The sequence below is a fragment of the Sapajus apella genome, unplaced genomic scaffold (genome assembly GCF_009761245.1).
Source record: "Sapajus apella isolate SASKATOON/1434 unplaced genomic scaffold, GSC_monkey_1.0 scaffold77, whole genome shotgun sequence".
In the NCBI taxonomy this organism is placed as follows: Eukaryota; Metazoa; Chordata; class Mammalia; order Primates; family Cebidae; genus Sapajus; species Sapajus apella.
The window spans coordinates 2,296,376-2,311,358 of NW_022437017.1; the positions used below are offsets into that span (position 1 = coordinate 2,296,376).

General features: G+C 42.7%; 1 long non-coding RNA gene across 1 annotated transcript in view; it reads right to left on the bottom strand.

Annotated features, from left to right (window-relative positions):
* Positions 1-5,586, bottom strand: part of LOC116532602 — a 16,046-nt gene extending 10,460 nt beyond the window's left edge. The window contains exons 1-2 of the long non-coding RNA XR_004260913.1: positions 5,576-5,586; positions 1,483-1,485 (exon numbers count right to left, since the gene is read on the bottom strand). This is a non-coding gene — a long non-coding RNA (uncharacterized LOC116532602). The remainder of the gene's footprint in view (positions 1-1,482; positions 1,486-5,575) is intronic.
* Positions 5,587-14,983: the final 9,397 nt, after the last annotated feature.

Consider the following 14,983-nt stretch of genomic DNA (forward strand, 5'->3'; position numbering starts at 1 on the left):
AAAGTGCTGGGATTACAGGCTTGAGCCACCGCGCCCGGCTTTTTGTAGTTTTAGTAGAGACGGGGTTTCACCGTGTTGACCGGGATGGTCTTGATCTCTTGACCTCGTGATCCACCCGCCTCGGCCTCCCACAGTGCTGGGATTACAGGCTTGAGCCACCGCGCCCGGCCTCCCTTCCATCTTTTAATGGAACATGATAAAACTTAACATGTTCCGTTAAAAGATAAATGCTTAAAGAATGCATCCCTGGCCTGGCGCGGTGGCTCATGCCTGTAATCCCAGCACTTTTGGAGGCCAAGGGGGGCGGATCACGAGGTCAGGAGTTCAAGACCAGTCTGACCAACATGGTGAAATCTTGTCTCTACTAAAAACACAAAAATTAGCTGGACGTGGTCGCATGCACCTGTAATCCCAGCTACTCAGGGGGCTGAGGCAGGAGAATCACTTGAACCGGGGAGGCAGAGGTTGTGGTGAGCCGAGATTGTGCCACTGAACTCTAGCCTGGGTGACAGAGTGAAACTGTCTCAAAAACAAAAAAAGAAAGAATGCAACCCTCTATTCCATAGCAGATGTAGATGGTAAATTTGGAGCTGAGATGGATAAATTGGTAACTGGCATATTTCATGCTTTGTCTACTCGGCATCCACATGTGCCCATCTGCATACACTTGAATTATCTTATAATAATTAGGTCTGCATTTCCACCTAACAATTGAAGGCAGGAATTTCTCACCCTTAAGTGAGAAGGTACACAGCCTCTCATCACAGGCCATATTAATTTCTTTTTTTTTTTCACTTTATCCTCCACGCTGGAGTGAAGTGGTGCTACTTTGGCTCACTGCAACCTCCGCCAACCGCTGTCTCCCAAGTTCAAGCAATTCTCCTGCCTCAGCTTCTTGAGTAGCTGGGATTACAGGTGTGTACCACCACACCCAGCTAACTTTTGTATTTTAAGTAGAGACAGGGTTTCACCATGTTGGCCAGGCTGGTCTTGAACTCCTGACCTCAGGTGATCCACCCACCTTGGCCTCCCAAAGTGCTGGGATTACCGTTGTGAACCACGACACCTGAGGCCATATTAGTTTCTACTGAAATTTAGTGATATTTTCACTGAATATTCTGTTACCTGAAGACTAAATTATAAATTTAAACTCTAGTAACTATATACAAGATAGAAATAGAGATAAAAGTAAATGGTTGGTTTATATAAATACATGCTTAGAAACTAACACGTATACATAACAATCAGAGAGAAAACCTGGGGCTGGGTGCAGTGGTTTACACCTGTAATCCCAGCACTTTGGAGGCTGAGGCATGTGGATCACTTGAGGTCAGAAGTTTGAGACAAGTCTGGTGAAAGAGAATACAAAAATTAGCTAGATGTGGTGGCGGGCGCCTGTAATCCCAGCTACTCAGGAGGCTGAGGCAGGAGAATTGCTTGAACCTGGAAGATGGAGGTTGCAGTGAGCTGAGATTGCACCACTGCCTTTTCTCTTTCTGTTTTTTTTTTTTAGAGCCGGAGTTTCACCATGTTGGTAAGGCTGGTCTCAAACTCCTGACCTGGTGATCCGCCCACCTCAGCCTCCCAAAGTGCTGGGATTACAAACGTGAGCTACCATGCCTGGCCCAGTAGTGCCTTTTTTCTATTTTAATTTTTTGTTAACCTTTCTAAGTGGCATGGGAGTGCTAGGAGGTTCTAGACAACATCCTTTTTGCCTCAGTTGTATAGCAATACCCTAGTTTCCCTTTAGTAATTGGGATTAATCCCTTCAATTAGTAGATTGTTCCCTCTCACCTTCTTATTTTATTTTATTTTTTTTTTGAGACGGAGTTTCGCTCTTGTTACCCAGGCTGGAGTGCAATGGCGCGATCTCGGCTCACCGCAACCTCCGCCTCCTGGGTTCAGGCAATTCTCCTGCCTCAGCCTCCCGAGTAGCTGGGATTACAGGCGCGCGCCACCACGCCCAGCTAATTTTTTGTATTTTTAGTAGAGACGGGGTTTCACCATGTTGACCAGGATGGTCTCGATCTCTTGACCTCGTGATCCACCCGCCTCGGCCTCCCAAAGTGCTGGGATTACAGGCGTGAGCCACCGCGCCCGGCCCCTTCTTATTTTTTTTTTTTCCTCTTGGTTTAGTGGATATGAAACTCATAATGGCCAGGTGTTAATCTCACTTTCCAATGTATTGGGACCAAATAGTTGCCGGTGGGGAAGCATTCTTCATTATGGACTCAGATCTCCAAACTTGCAGTGCTCTGCATTGCTAGGATTGGAAGCAAAAATTCTGTTGTGGAGCTAATTCTGCCTTCACCCATCAATTCCTGGGCCTGCACGTTCTGATTATAGTGAGATAGTAGCATGTAATGATCTCTGTTTCAGTGCATGCTCTGTGAAACAGAATCCCATTCTTTCAGAGGGTGTCTCCCAGTTGGCCCTGTATCTGAATTTTCAGTAAGCCATTTCTTCTTTCATTTAGATCAGCTGCTTCTGAGTGATGGGTTGTGTGATGAGACCAGTTCTCACTGTTGCACTACCTTTGCAGTGAAATGGGTTCCTTGATGAAAGACTGTGTTGTGTGAATGCTGTGACTACAGTGAAAGCATTCTGTGAGTGCATGGATGGTGCATTGTATAAGCAGAAGCCTAGTGGATTTGCCCTTCCCTATACAAATCTGCCTCTATACGAATCCTATATGGATTTGCCTCTCTACTGGTTAGGCAGTTAGGCAGAAGCATAACTAGTAGAGAGGCAAATCCATATCCAGAACATGAGTCTATTCCAGTGAGGATGAGTCTTAGTCACCTTCATGGTAGGAGTGGTGCAATGTAATCGTCTTGCCACCAGGTGGCTCCCCTGGTTACTCTAGAAATTAATGCCCTTGGTTCAAGACCAGCCTGGGCAACATGGTGAAACCCCATCTCTATAAAACAAAAAATCAAACCCTGCCCCCCAGAAATCCCCAAAATTAGTCAGGCTTGGTGGTATACGTCTGTAGTCCCTGCTACTCGGGAGCATGAGGCAGAAGGATTGCTTGAGCCCAGGAGGTCGAGGTTGTAGTGAGCCATGATCGTGCCACTGCACTCCAGCCTGGGTGACAGAGTGAGACCCTGTCCCCCCACCACCACCAAGAAAAGAAAAGAAAAAAGAAATTAATGCCCTTAAGTATTCAGTGTTGGTTTTTGCTTTTAGCAGATTAGGCACCTAGCAGTAGTGTTAGCTACATCAGCTTTGGTAAATGGAAGTCCATACTGTTGAGCCGTAAGTAGCCTTTATCACTGTTTTTATGGCCATCTTATTCAAGGGCTTATGAGCAAGCATTGAGGTGGCTGGGGAAAGCAATTGACTTCTATATAGAGTATCATTTTGTCCATCTGATTATTAAAAGTCTCATTTCTAGTGGATTACCTTTGCTGGTCATTTACATGAGACACAAATATCTTCACAGTCCCTGTCATTTAAGAGAGATCTATCCATATATATTTTTCTAGTCTTACTAGTCTTGTTTCGTATACATCCTTGATCATTTGGTGAAACCATTAGCAACTGCTCATGGATCATTGTTTACTTGTCCTTCTGGCCATGTTCTGCAGATCCAGAGAATAGTCAAATATACTGTGAGAAGTTCTGCCACTGGGATGAGATTCTTAGCTGAGCTGTTGTGTTTCTTCTCCCACTTTTGGGTGGTGCTAGCATATTGTGCAGACACATCTGTAAACAGGCTTTGTCTTGGATAGACATAAGAAATACCTCAGGAAGCCACAGGTGTGGATTGAGGGAAAGGAGGTAGCGTGAATGGAGCTTGTGTTGAGTCTTTGCCATTTGCTCATGCAGTTTACTGCGGAACTTCTAGAGCTCAATGTCTTCTGTGCCATTTCCATTTCATGACAGATTGCTGCTGCATTTCCCCCCACCGAACCTGGGGTTTTGTGGGTCAGACAACCTCAAGTTCATGGTAGGAAGCTCAGGCCACTTGATCATTTGATGTCCCATGTACAACTTCTGTGTTGTGCCCAGTGGTAACTGTTTACTCAAAAGGAGACTAGTTACCTGCAGAAGAGGGAATATACTTATTCTGAACTACTGCTATGATTTTCCTACTGGCACTTGCTAGAGACTTCCAGCAACAGCTTATTTATTATAGATACTTTGAGCATTGCTGTATCTGCTGGATTATTTCCACCATATCCTTAAAAATCTTGTACTGCAGCCTGAGCTTGGTGCACTACAATCACTTGGTGTTCACGCACTTTTTGTTTGTTTGTTTTTGCTTTTGAGATGGAGTCTTGCTCTGTCACCCAGACTGGAGTGAAGTGGCATGATCTTGGTTCACAGTAGCCTCTGCCCCCTGGGCTCAAGTGATTCTCTTGCCTCAGCCTCCCCAGTAGCTGGGACTACAGGCGTGCACCACCATTCCTAGCTAATTTTTGTAGTTTTACTAGAGACAGGGTTTCACCTTGTTGGCCAGGATGGTCTGGATCTCTTGACCTTGTGATCCGCCTGCCTCAGCCTCCCAGAGTGCTGGGATTACAGGCGTGAGCCACCATGCGTGGCCTTCACTTGTAAGCATTATAACCAACTCTGTAGATGGGTTAAAGCACACTGAAATGTGGTATATGTTGTCTAAAGAACCTTATAGATCTGCCAAGTGTTGCACCTAATTTTTGGAAGCACTGACTAAGAGGGACACCTTGAAGGGGATAATCTTGTTATGGTCTAGACCACTGAACCCCCAAATTTGTATTGATTGGGTGGCTCAGGCCTGTAACCTTAACACTTTGGGAGGCCGAGGCAGGAAGATTGCTTGAGGCCAGGAGTTCGAGATCAGCCTGACCAACATAGTAAAATCCATCTCTAGCAAAAAAGAGATTAAAAAAAAAAAATTAGCCTGGCATGGTAATGTGCACCTGTAGTCCCAGATGCTTGGTAGGGTGAGGCAGGAGGATCACTTGAATCTAGGAGGCAGAGGTTGTGGTGAGCCGTGATCACGCCACTGTACTCCATCCTAGGCAACAGCAAGACCCTGCCTCAAAAAATCAAAACAAAACCAAACTTGTTGATTTAGCTGGCTCCTGAATCTCCCATCTTCTACTTTGTAGGCTGTAAAGGTGTCCAAACTATTTACAGTTTAATGTTCATGGGATCCAGTGTGGAAAATATTATCAATGTGATGGACTGTTGGATTGTTTTCTGTAATATCAAAACCTCTGACGACTCTATTTTGATAGAAAACAGGAGAATTGATATGATAGTCCACAGCAATTCTTCAGAGTCCATGTGACTTCTGCACAGTCCTGAGTGGTGTATTACCTAGGTCTGGTGATTAGGTGAGAGACTGTGAATCTGCCCTGTGGTAACTCTTATCAGGTTTTTGGCCACGAAACTTGAGACTTCTTGTTACATAGATCAAGCAATATTCCAAGACTCAGATTGGCAAACAGTGGCTTATGGGACACATCTAGTCTTAAACCTGTTTTTGTAAATTAGAATTGGAGCAGAACAACCATGTTCATGTGTTTACATATTATCTGAAAATTTTTTCGTGCTGCAAAAGCAGAGTTGAATATTTGCAACAGACTGTGTGGCCCACAAAGTATAACATTTACTATATGTCCCATTACAACAAGATTTATTAATCCCTGTTGTAGTAGGCTGCTTATCTATTTCATCCTAGGGATGAAATGTGATCAGTTTGCTAACACTAATGATGTCTGTAGGCCAAAGCATTCCAATTGTTGGTACATTCATTGTGCCCTTGACTCTTGATGTAGCCTCATTGTCTTTGATAGTTAAGTGCTACCCACTTGATTTTTGGCACTCAAGGTTCTCATCATCCCTGTTGAAACAGAGAACTCCTCTCAATGATTGTATCTCCTATAGTCTTAACAAATGTATAAAAGAGAATAAACAGAACTTTTCAAGGATGGAGGTACTCCCTTCAGTTAACTATTTCTGAATGCCTTCATGAAGAAGGTGTGTTTTGGGCCCTCAATGTAGTTGAAGAAGTGGAGCTGTGCAGATCACATGTGATAAATCTAGTGTAACGTTCCTGTGTGTCTAGGATTCTCTCCTTTACATTAGCCAGGGAAGCTCTTGCATATTAACCCTATTAACTGTAGGTCATGAGTACAAGTTTCAGGCATCCAACCAATTTAGCTGTTAGAATCATACCGTGGTCTATTAACTAATATATAAAATCCAAAATGTCTAGTAAGTACCTGTATTACACTCTTCTTGCATTGCTATAAAGAAATACCTGAGACTGGGTAATTTATAAAGAGGTTTAGTTGTCTCACAGTTCTGCAGGCTGTACAGGAAGCATAGTGACTTCTGCTTCTGGGGAGGCCCCTGGAAGCTTCCAATCATGGCAGAAGATGAAGCAGGAGTAGGTACATCTTACGTGGTGGGAGCCAGGAGCAAGAGAAAATGAGGGAGAGGTGCTATACACTTTTAAATGACCAGTTCTCATGAGAACTCACTCATTATCATGAGGATAGTACCAAAGAGGATGGTGCTAAACCATTCATGAGAAATCTGCCCCCATGATCCAATCATCTCCCACCAGGCCCCACCTCTAGCACTGGGGACTACAGTTTGACATGAGATTTGGTGGGGACACAGATCCAAATCATACCAGTGCCCATATCAATGAATTTGGGCCTATCTAGTGTTACATTTTAACCTTCTTGATCTAATTTCCTTAGAATCCATCCCTTACATGTTCCTGGGTTTCTTCTGATGCATGTTATCAGAGTTGAAATTATTTTGTTGTGTGAGCTTTTTTCTCTTGTATTATGTTGCATTTCTTTGCCCCTGGATTTTGGACTAGTTATGACTCCAGTGACAGCAATAAGTGGTTTGGTGTGGTTTGGTGTGGGTCTTGAGGAGAATATATATTATCTTCCAAGGTATCTGGACCAAGTGAGATTGTCACACAGATTTCAAGATGAAGGCTTTCTCCTCAGAAACCAAAGGCTCAAAGTGTCTTAGGTTGTGGTTAGTCTCTTTATTGTTGCTATGATATAATACTTGAGTAATTTATGAAGAAAAGAGGTTTCTTTGGCTCAGGATTCTGGTGGCTGGAAAGTCCAAGAGCATGGCCCCAGCATCTGCTCTGCTTCTTTTTTTTTATTGCTTTGCTTCTTGTTAGGCTCACATGCTGCGACAAAACATGGTAGAGAGCCAGATGGGGAAGCAGGCTTGTGCAGAAGGGACCAAACACAAACAGCAGCCTTGCTTTATAATGACTAGGTCTTGTGGGAACTAATCCAGTTCTGTGAGAGCTAAAATTCACTTCTGCCTGACAGCATTAATCTATTCATGTGGGATCTGCCCCCATAACCCAAACATCTCTTGTTAGGCCCCTCCTCCCATTGCTGTGATATTGAGGACCAAGCCTCAACAGGAATTTTGATGGGAACAGACCACATCCAAATCATAGCAGGGGTTTAAGATCATGACTTTCATCTGGGTCCAACCGAATGTCTCCATTCCAGGTTCCATATTGTCATTATTCCCTGATTACACTGTACGTTTTAAAAAATTTAGTTTCTTTTTTTTTTTTTTTTGAGACAGAGTTTCGCTCTTGTTACCCAGGCTGGAGTGCAATGGCACGATCTTGGCTCACCGCAACCTCCGCCTCCTGGGTTCAGGCAATTCTCCTGCCTCAGCCTCCCGAGTAGCCAGGACTACAGGCACGTGCCACCATGCCCAGCTAATTTTTTGTATTTTTAGTAGAGACGGGGTTTCACCATGTTGACCAGGATGGTCTCGATCTCTTGACCTCATGATCCACCTGCCTCGGCCTCCCAAAGTGCTGGGATTACAGGCGTGAGCCACCGCGCCCGGCCAAAAATTTAGTTTCTTGATGCCTCAGCATTCTAACAGTCTGTGAGCTCCCTGCTCAAGTGACAAGTGTGATAAGGCGGGTCCCTGCTACAAGTTCTTCTGTTGGCCCTCCCCTGACCGTGACTTAGTAACATTCAAATGCAACAATGAAATCACATGCCTTTTGCTTTAGTACTATACCTCAAGCCCCAATAAAGGCAATTGCCCTTAAGGGAGGCCTCTCTCAACTTCCTAACTGCTTGTCAGAGCCTCCTGCTTTGGTCTGCCTCCAGCATGGCCCCCTGAAGGCATGGCATGTCTCCCTCCCTAGAATCTATGAGTGTCATAAATCCTTTAATTTATTTATTTATTTATTTATTTTTTATTTTTATTTTTTGAGACGGAGTTTCACTCATGTTACCCAGGCTAGAGTGCAATGGCGCAATCTCGGCTCACCGCAATCTCCGCCTCCTGGGTTCAGGCAATTCTCCTGCCTCAGCCTCCTGAGTAGCTGGGATTACAGGCACGCACCACCATGCCCAGCTAATTTTTTGTATTTTTAGTAGAGACGGGGTTTCACCATGTTGACCAGGATGGTCTCGATCTCTTGACCTTGTGATCCACCCGCCTCGGCCTCCCAAAGTGCTGGGATTACAGGCTTGAGCCACCGCGCCTGGCCTCCTTTAATTTATTGAATCTCTCCAATTGTAATTGCAGGAGGATGTTGGAGGGATGCTGAAAGATCCCACAAGAGGGACTTAACTGCCTCATTTACAACACAGTTGGTGAAAAGGGTGAGATCATTTTGAACTGGGGTGGAAAGTCTCTTATAAGTGCCATTTGACTTCGTGGTTTGCTGGTTGGCTTTGCCATTTGGGAAGGCTGCCTGTTTTGTTGGAGTTTATGTGTATTGCTACGCTGTGCTTTGTGTTGCCCCTTCCAAGTGTTGGCCAAGAGTCTTTGTCATAAAGTTTGGATCTTGTGCTAGTGCCAGTAATGCACCTCAGGATACTGCTTACCAGCCATGATCCCAGGAAGAGGGGTAATTATCCTGTTCTCCAGGATCTGGGGTCATTTGTTCATGCGAAGTTGGCACTACTTAGTGCACATACAAGTGACTGTGATTTGAAGAAGGGACCCTGGCAATAGAATTGGGCTCCTCTTTTGTATATTTGCACCAACTACACCTTGCGAGGTGCCTCCTATGTTGCGATGCCATTCCGGTTTAGTGCTGATGCTCCCTGCCCTTGCCAACTCCATGGAGAATGGTAGCTCAATGTTTTTTTAAAAAATGAATGGAAGGAGTACTTGATCCTTCCCGTGCTAAGATACTTGAACATTTTTCTCAACTCACTTGAGGTTACAAATCTTGGGACTGAGCGTGGTGGTTCATGTCTGTAATGCCAGTACTTTGGGAGATCAAAGTATCTGCTAAAAATACAAAAATTAGCTGGGTGTGGTAGTGTGCACCTGTCATCCCAGCTACTAGGGAGATACAAGAATCACTTGAACCTGGCTGTGGAGGAAGCAGTGAGCTGAGATTGCACCATTGTACTTCAGTCTGGGTGACAGAGCGAGACTGTCTCAACAACACAAAAATATTTTTGGTTAATGTTTTAACACTTTTTTTCCTTGCTCTGTCACCCAGGCTGGAGTGCAGTGGCACGATCTTGGCTCACTGCAGCCTCCACCTCCTGGGTTCAACTGATTTTCCTGCCTCAGGCTCCTGAGTAGCTGGGACCATAGGTGCCCACCGTGATGCCCAGGTAATTTTTTGTACTTTAGTAGAGACAGGGTTTCACCATGTTGGCCAGGATGGTCTCAATCTCCTGACCTCATGATCTGTCCACCTCAGACTCTGTGCTGGGATTACAGGTGTGAGTCGCTGTGCCCGGTCTGATCATAGGATTTTTATACTTTATTATGTTAATGTGGTGTTAATCACGTTGATTGGTTTGCACATGTTGAACCATCCATGCATTCCAGGGATAAATCCCACTTGATTATTATGAATGATACGTTTAATGTACCTTTTTTTTTTTTTTTTTTTTTTTAATGAGAGAGAGTCTTCTTTGTTGCCCAGACTGGAGTGCAGTGGAATTTCAGCTCACTGCAACTCTACCTCCCAGGTTCAAGCATTTCTCCTGTCTCAGCCTCCCAAGTAGCTGGGACTACAGGCCCTCGCCACCACTCCTGGGTAATTTTTGTATTTTTAATAAAGACGAGGTTTCACCATGTTGGCCAGGCTGGTCTTGAACTCCTGACATTGTTATCCCCCTGCCTCGGCCTCCCAAAGTGCTGGGATTACAGGCATGAGCCACTGTACCCAGCCTGATGTACTGTTGAATTCAGTTTGCTAATATTTTGTTGAGGATTTTTGCATCTGTGTACATTAAGGATATTCGCCTATACGTTTCTTTCTTTGTAGCATCTTCAGTTTTTTGGAATAATTTCAGAAGGATTGGTTTAGATACTATTTTTTATTTTCTGTTTTTTTGAGACAGAGTCTTGCTTTGTTGCCAGGCTCCAGGCTGGAGTGCAGTGGCGCAATCTCTGCTCACTGCAACCTCCGCCTCCTGGGTTCAAGCAATTCTTCTGCCTCAGCCTCCTGAGTAGCTGGGACCACAGGCACGCGCCACCACACCCAGCTAATTTTTGTGTTTTTTAGTAGAGACGGGGTTTCACCATGATCTCGATCTCTTGACCTTGTGATCCACCCACCTCGGCCTCCCAAAGTGCTGGGATTACAGGTGTGAGCCACCGTGCCCAGCCTAGTTTAGATATTCTTATATGTCTTACATAATTCACCCATGAAGCAGTCAAGTCCTCAGTGTTTGTTTTACAGGTGATTTTAGCTAGTGATTCGATCTCCTTCATTATTCGTCTATTCATGTTTTCTCCTTTTTAGGATTTTGTGTTGGTAGGTTATGTGTGTCTATAAATTTGTACATCTCTGCTAGGTTATCCAGTTTGTTAGGATGTAATTGTTCCAGGTAGTCTTTTATGATCCTTTATATTTCTGTAGTTATCAGTTGTAATGTTTCCCCTCTCACATCTGATTTTGAGTGTTGTTTTTTCTTTTTTCTTTTCTTTCTTTCTTTATTTTATTTTATTTTTTTTTTAACAGGGTCTTGCTCTTGCCTGTGCTGGAGTGCAGTGCTACAATCATGTCTTACCGCAGCCTTGACCTCCTGGGCTGAAGTGATCCTCTCACCTCAGTCTCCTGAATAGCTAGGACTACAAGTTTGTGCCACCATGCCTGGCTTCTTTTTTTGAGGCAAGCACTGGCTATGTTGCCCAGGTGGAGTGCACTGACACGATCTTGGCTCACTGCAGCCTCTGTCTCCTGGGCTCAAGCTGTCCTACCTCTCAGCCTCCTGAATAGCTGGGACTACTGGTATGTGCCACCACACCCAGCTAATTTTGTATTTTTTCGTAGAGATGGAGTTTTACTGTGTTGCCTAGGCTGGTCTCGAACTCCTAAGTTCAAGCATTCTGCCCACCTTGGCCTCCCAAAGTGCTGAGATCACAGGCTTGAGCCACCATGCCCAGCCCCAGCTATTTTTAAAAATATTTTTTATACAGATAACGATCTTGCTATGTTGCTCAGGCTGGCCTTGAACTCCTGGACTCAGGTGATCCTTCTACCTCAGCCTCCCAAAGTACTGCAATTACAGATGTGAGCCACTGTGCCCAGCTTCTTTTTTTTTTTCCACCTCTTGGTCTATCTAAAGGTTTGTTCATCTTCTCAGAAAACTTTTTAGTTTCCTTTTTTATTATTTTTCTTATTTCATTTCTTTCAGTCCTGGTTTTTATTATTTCATCTCTTTGGGCTTAGTTTGTTGTTCTTCTAAGTCCTCAAGGTGCAGTGTGAGGGTGTTTCCTTGTGATTTTCTTTCTTCATATAGGCATTTATTGTCATTAACTGCCCTCTTAAATCCTTTGCTTGTTCAGGTATGTGTTACTTCATTTCCACTTATTTATGAATTTTCTAATTTTATTCCTGTTATTGATTTCTATTTTCATACAGTTGTAGTCAGAAAAGATATTTGATATGACTTTAATTTTCTTTTTTTTTTTTTTTTTTTGAGACGGAGTTTCACTCATGTTACCCAGGCTGGAATGCAATGGCACGATCTCGGCTCACCGCAACCTCCGCCTCCTGGGTTCAGGCAATTCTCCTGCCTCAGCCTCCTGAGTAGCTGGGATTACAGGCACGCACCACCATACCCAGCTAATTTTTTGTATTTTTAGTAGAGATGGGGTTTCACCATATTGACCAGGATGGTCTCGATCTCTTGACCTCGTGATCCACCCGCCTCGGCCTCCCAAAGTGCTGGGATTACAGGCTTGAGCCACCGCGCCCGGCCGACTTTAATCTTCTTAAATTTGTTAAGACTTGCTTTGTTGTTGTTGTTGATGTGGCCTAACATGATCTATCTTGGATAATGTTCTGTGTTCACTTGAAAAAAATGTGTATTTTGCTGCTGTTGGATGGAATGTTCTGTGTATGCCTGTTAGATTCTTTTGGTCGAAAGTGTAGTTGTAGTCTAATGTTTCTTTACTGGTTTTCTGTCTGAATGATGTGTCCATTGTTAAAAGTAGGGTATTCAAGTCCCCCATTATTTTATTTCACTCTATCTCTGCCTTAGATTGATTATTAATATGCTTTATATATTTATTTGCTCTGATGTTGACATATGTAGTCAGCCTTTGGAATCTGGGGGGGATTTGTTTCAGGGTGACCACTCCCCATCTGTGGATACCAAAATATAGGCATGTTCAAGTATCTTATAAAATGATATTGTAGTTGTTTGAAAATTATGCACATCCTCTCATATACTTTAAAACATCTCTAGATTACTATGATACTTAAAGTAAATGCTATGTAAATAGTTGTTTTGTAGTATTATTTGAGGAATAAAGACAAAGGAAAATAGCTGCACATGCATAGTACAGTTGGACCCATCTACTTTTTTTTTCTGGATATTTTCAATCCATGGCAGGTTGAACCTACTGTAGTCAGTGGAGATGTGGTACCCATGAATTTAGATGGCCAAGTGTGTATTTACAATTATTCTATCTTCTTGATGAGTGGATCCCTTTATTATTATTTATTATCATATAATGACCTTTGTCTCCTGTTACGGTGTTTGAGTTAAAGTTTACTTTGTCTGATATAAGTAATACTTAACCTAGCTGTCTTTTGGTTTCTATCTGCATGGAGTGTTTTTACTCTCGTTCCTTTGTTTTTAATTTATGTATTCCTTAAGGGTGAAGTGAGTCCCTTGCAAGCAACATATCATTTGTGTCTTTGTTTTTTCTTTTCTTTTTTTTCCTTTTTTTTGAGATGGAGTCTGGCTCTGTTGCCAGGCTGGAGTGCAGTGGCACAATCTTGGCTCACTGCAACCTCTGTCTCCCAGGTTCAAGTGATTCTCCTGCCTCAGCCTCCTGAGTAGCTGGGATTACATGCATGCACCATAACGCCCAGCTAATTTTTGTATTTTTAGTAGAGATGGGGTTTCACTATGTTGGCCAGGATGGTCTCAATCTCTTGACCTTGTGATCTGCCTGCCTCGGCCTCCCAAACTGCTGGGATTACAAGTGTGAGCCACTGCGCCTAGCAAAGTATAGTTATTTTATGTGATCAGTTATTATCAGCTTAAAATATCCTGCTATAAGGATAGGCCTCTGCTTTTGTTTTTCTTTGAAAATCGTCATCTCTTTTTCATTTCTGAAGGACAGCTTTGCTGGGTATGGTATTCTTCATGTGAATTTTATTTTTTTTTCCTGACAGCGGTTTATATGTGTCATTCCATTCTCTCCTGGCCTGTAAGGTCTTTGGTGACAGGTCTGCTCATAACCTTATTGGAATTCCCTCATATGTGATTTGCATCTTTTTTCATGCTGCTTCCAAGATCCTCACTTTGCTTTTCATTTTTGACTGATTATATTACATCTTAGGGTAGCCTTGTTTGGATTGAATGTGATTGGAGCTGTTTGCCCTTCCTGAGTTTGGATGTTTATATATTTTCCTGAGTGTGGAAACATTGCTGCTGTTTCTTTATGTGTTCTCTTTGTTTCTTCCTTGTCTTCTTACACTCCTGTAACTCAAAAATTTGCTCGTTTGATGATGTCCCATGAATCCTGTAATTTTTCTTCATTTTTGTTTTTTCTCCTTTGTGTATTTCTAAATAGTCTGTTTTCAAGTTCAAAGAGTTTTTCTTTTCCTTCTCTACTGTTGATCTCAGTTGCATTTTTCATTTCTTTTGTAAGAACTATAAAGAAAGGAAGGAATAAAAATACAAGCAGAAGTTTTAGGAAAAAGATAACTCTTGAATGATAATAAAAGGTGATTTTCTGAGAAGACCCATGAAATAGTCGACATAGGGCGGAGTCTGGTTTGCCACTGCTGTTCCACATGTTTTGTGCCCACTTGGAGGAGCAATGGGCAGAGCTTAGAATACTGATTTCAGTGTTTCTACTTGGAACTCTGCTGAGGCAACCAGAGATGGAAATGAGTTTTGACTTGTTTGTAAAACTAAAACATGCTGGTTCTAATTCTTTATAGTCAAAAGTAGAACAGCACATTTTAACTAAGCCAGGTATCAATTCCCAGAGTCCTTTATATGGTGGTCATTATGAAGGAGTAACAAAAACCACAGAGGATCAATCAGACTTACGGACAAACTTGACTGCATTCAAGACCTGGTCCACTTCCTAACTAGATGATATTAGAAGAGTCATTTGTGTTTTCTGAATTTAGGTTTTTTCAGCACTAAATAGGGCTATTGTTCAGATAAATAAATGAGGATATATATACATACATATGTGTATATATATATGTGCATATACATATAAATGTATATATATGTAATGTATATACATATAATGTATATACATATATATGTAATGTCTAACGCATAACAGTTCCAAGTAAATAGCAGTTGGTGTTATTAATACTCATTTTATATAGAACATATATCATTTCTTTTTTTTTTTTTTTCCCATTTATTTTATTGCATTTTAGGTTTTGGGGTACATGTGAAGAACATGCAAAATTGTTGCATAGGAACACACGTGGCAGTGTGATTTGCTGCCTTCCTCCCCATCACCTACATCTGGCATTTCTCCCCTTGCTATCTCTCCCCCACGTCCC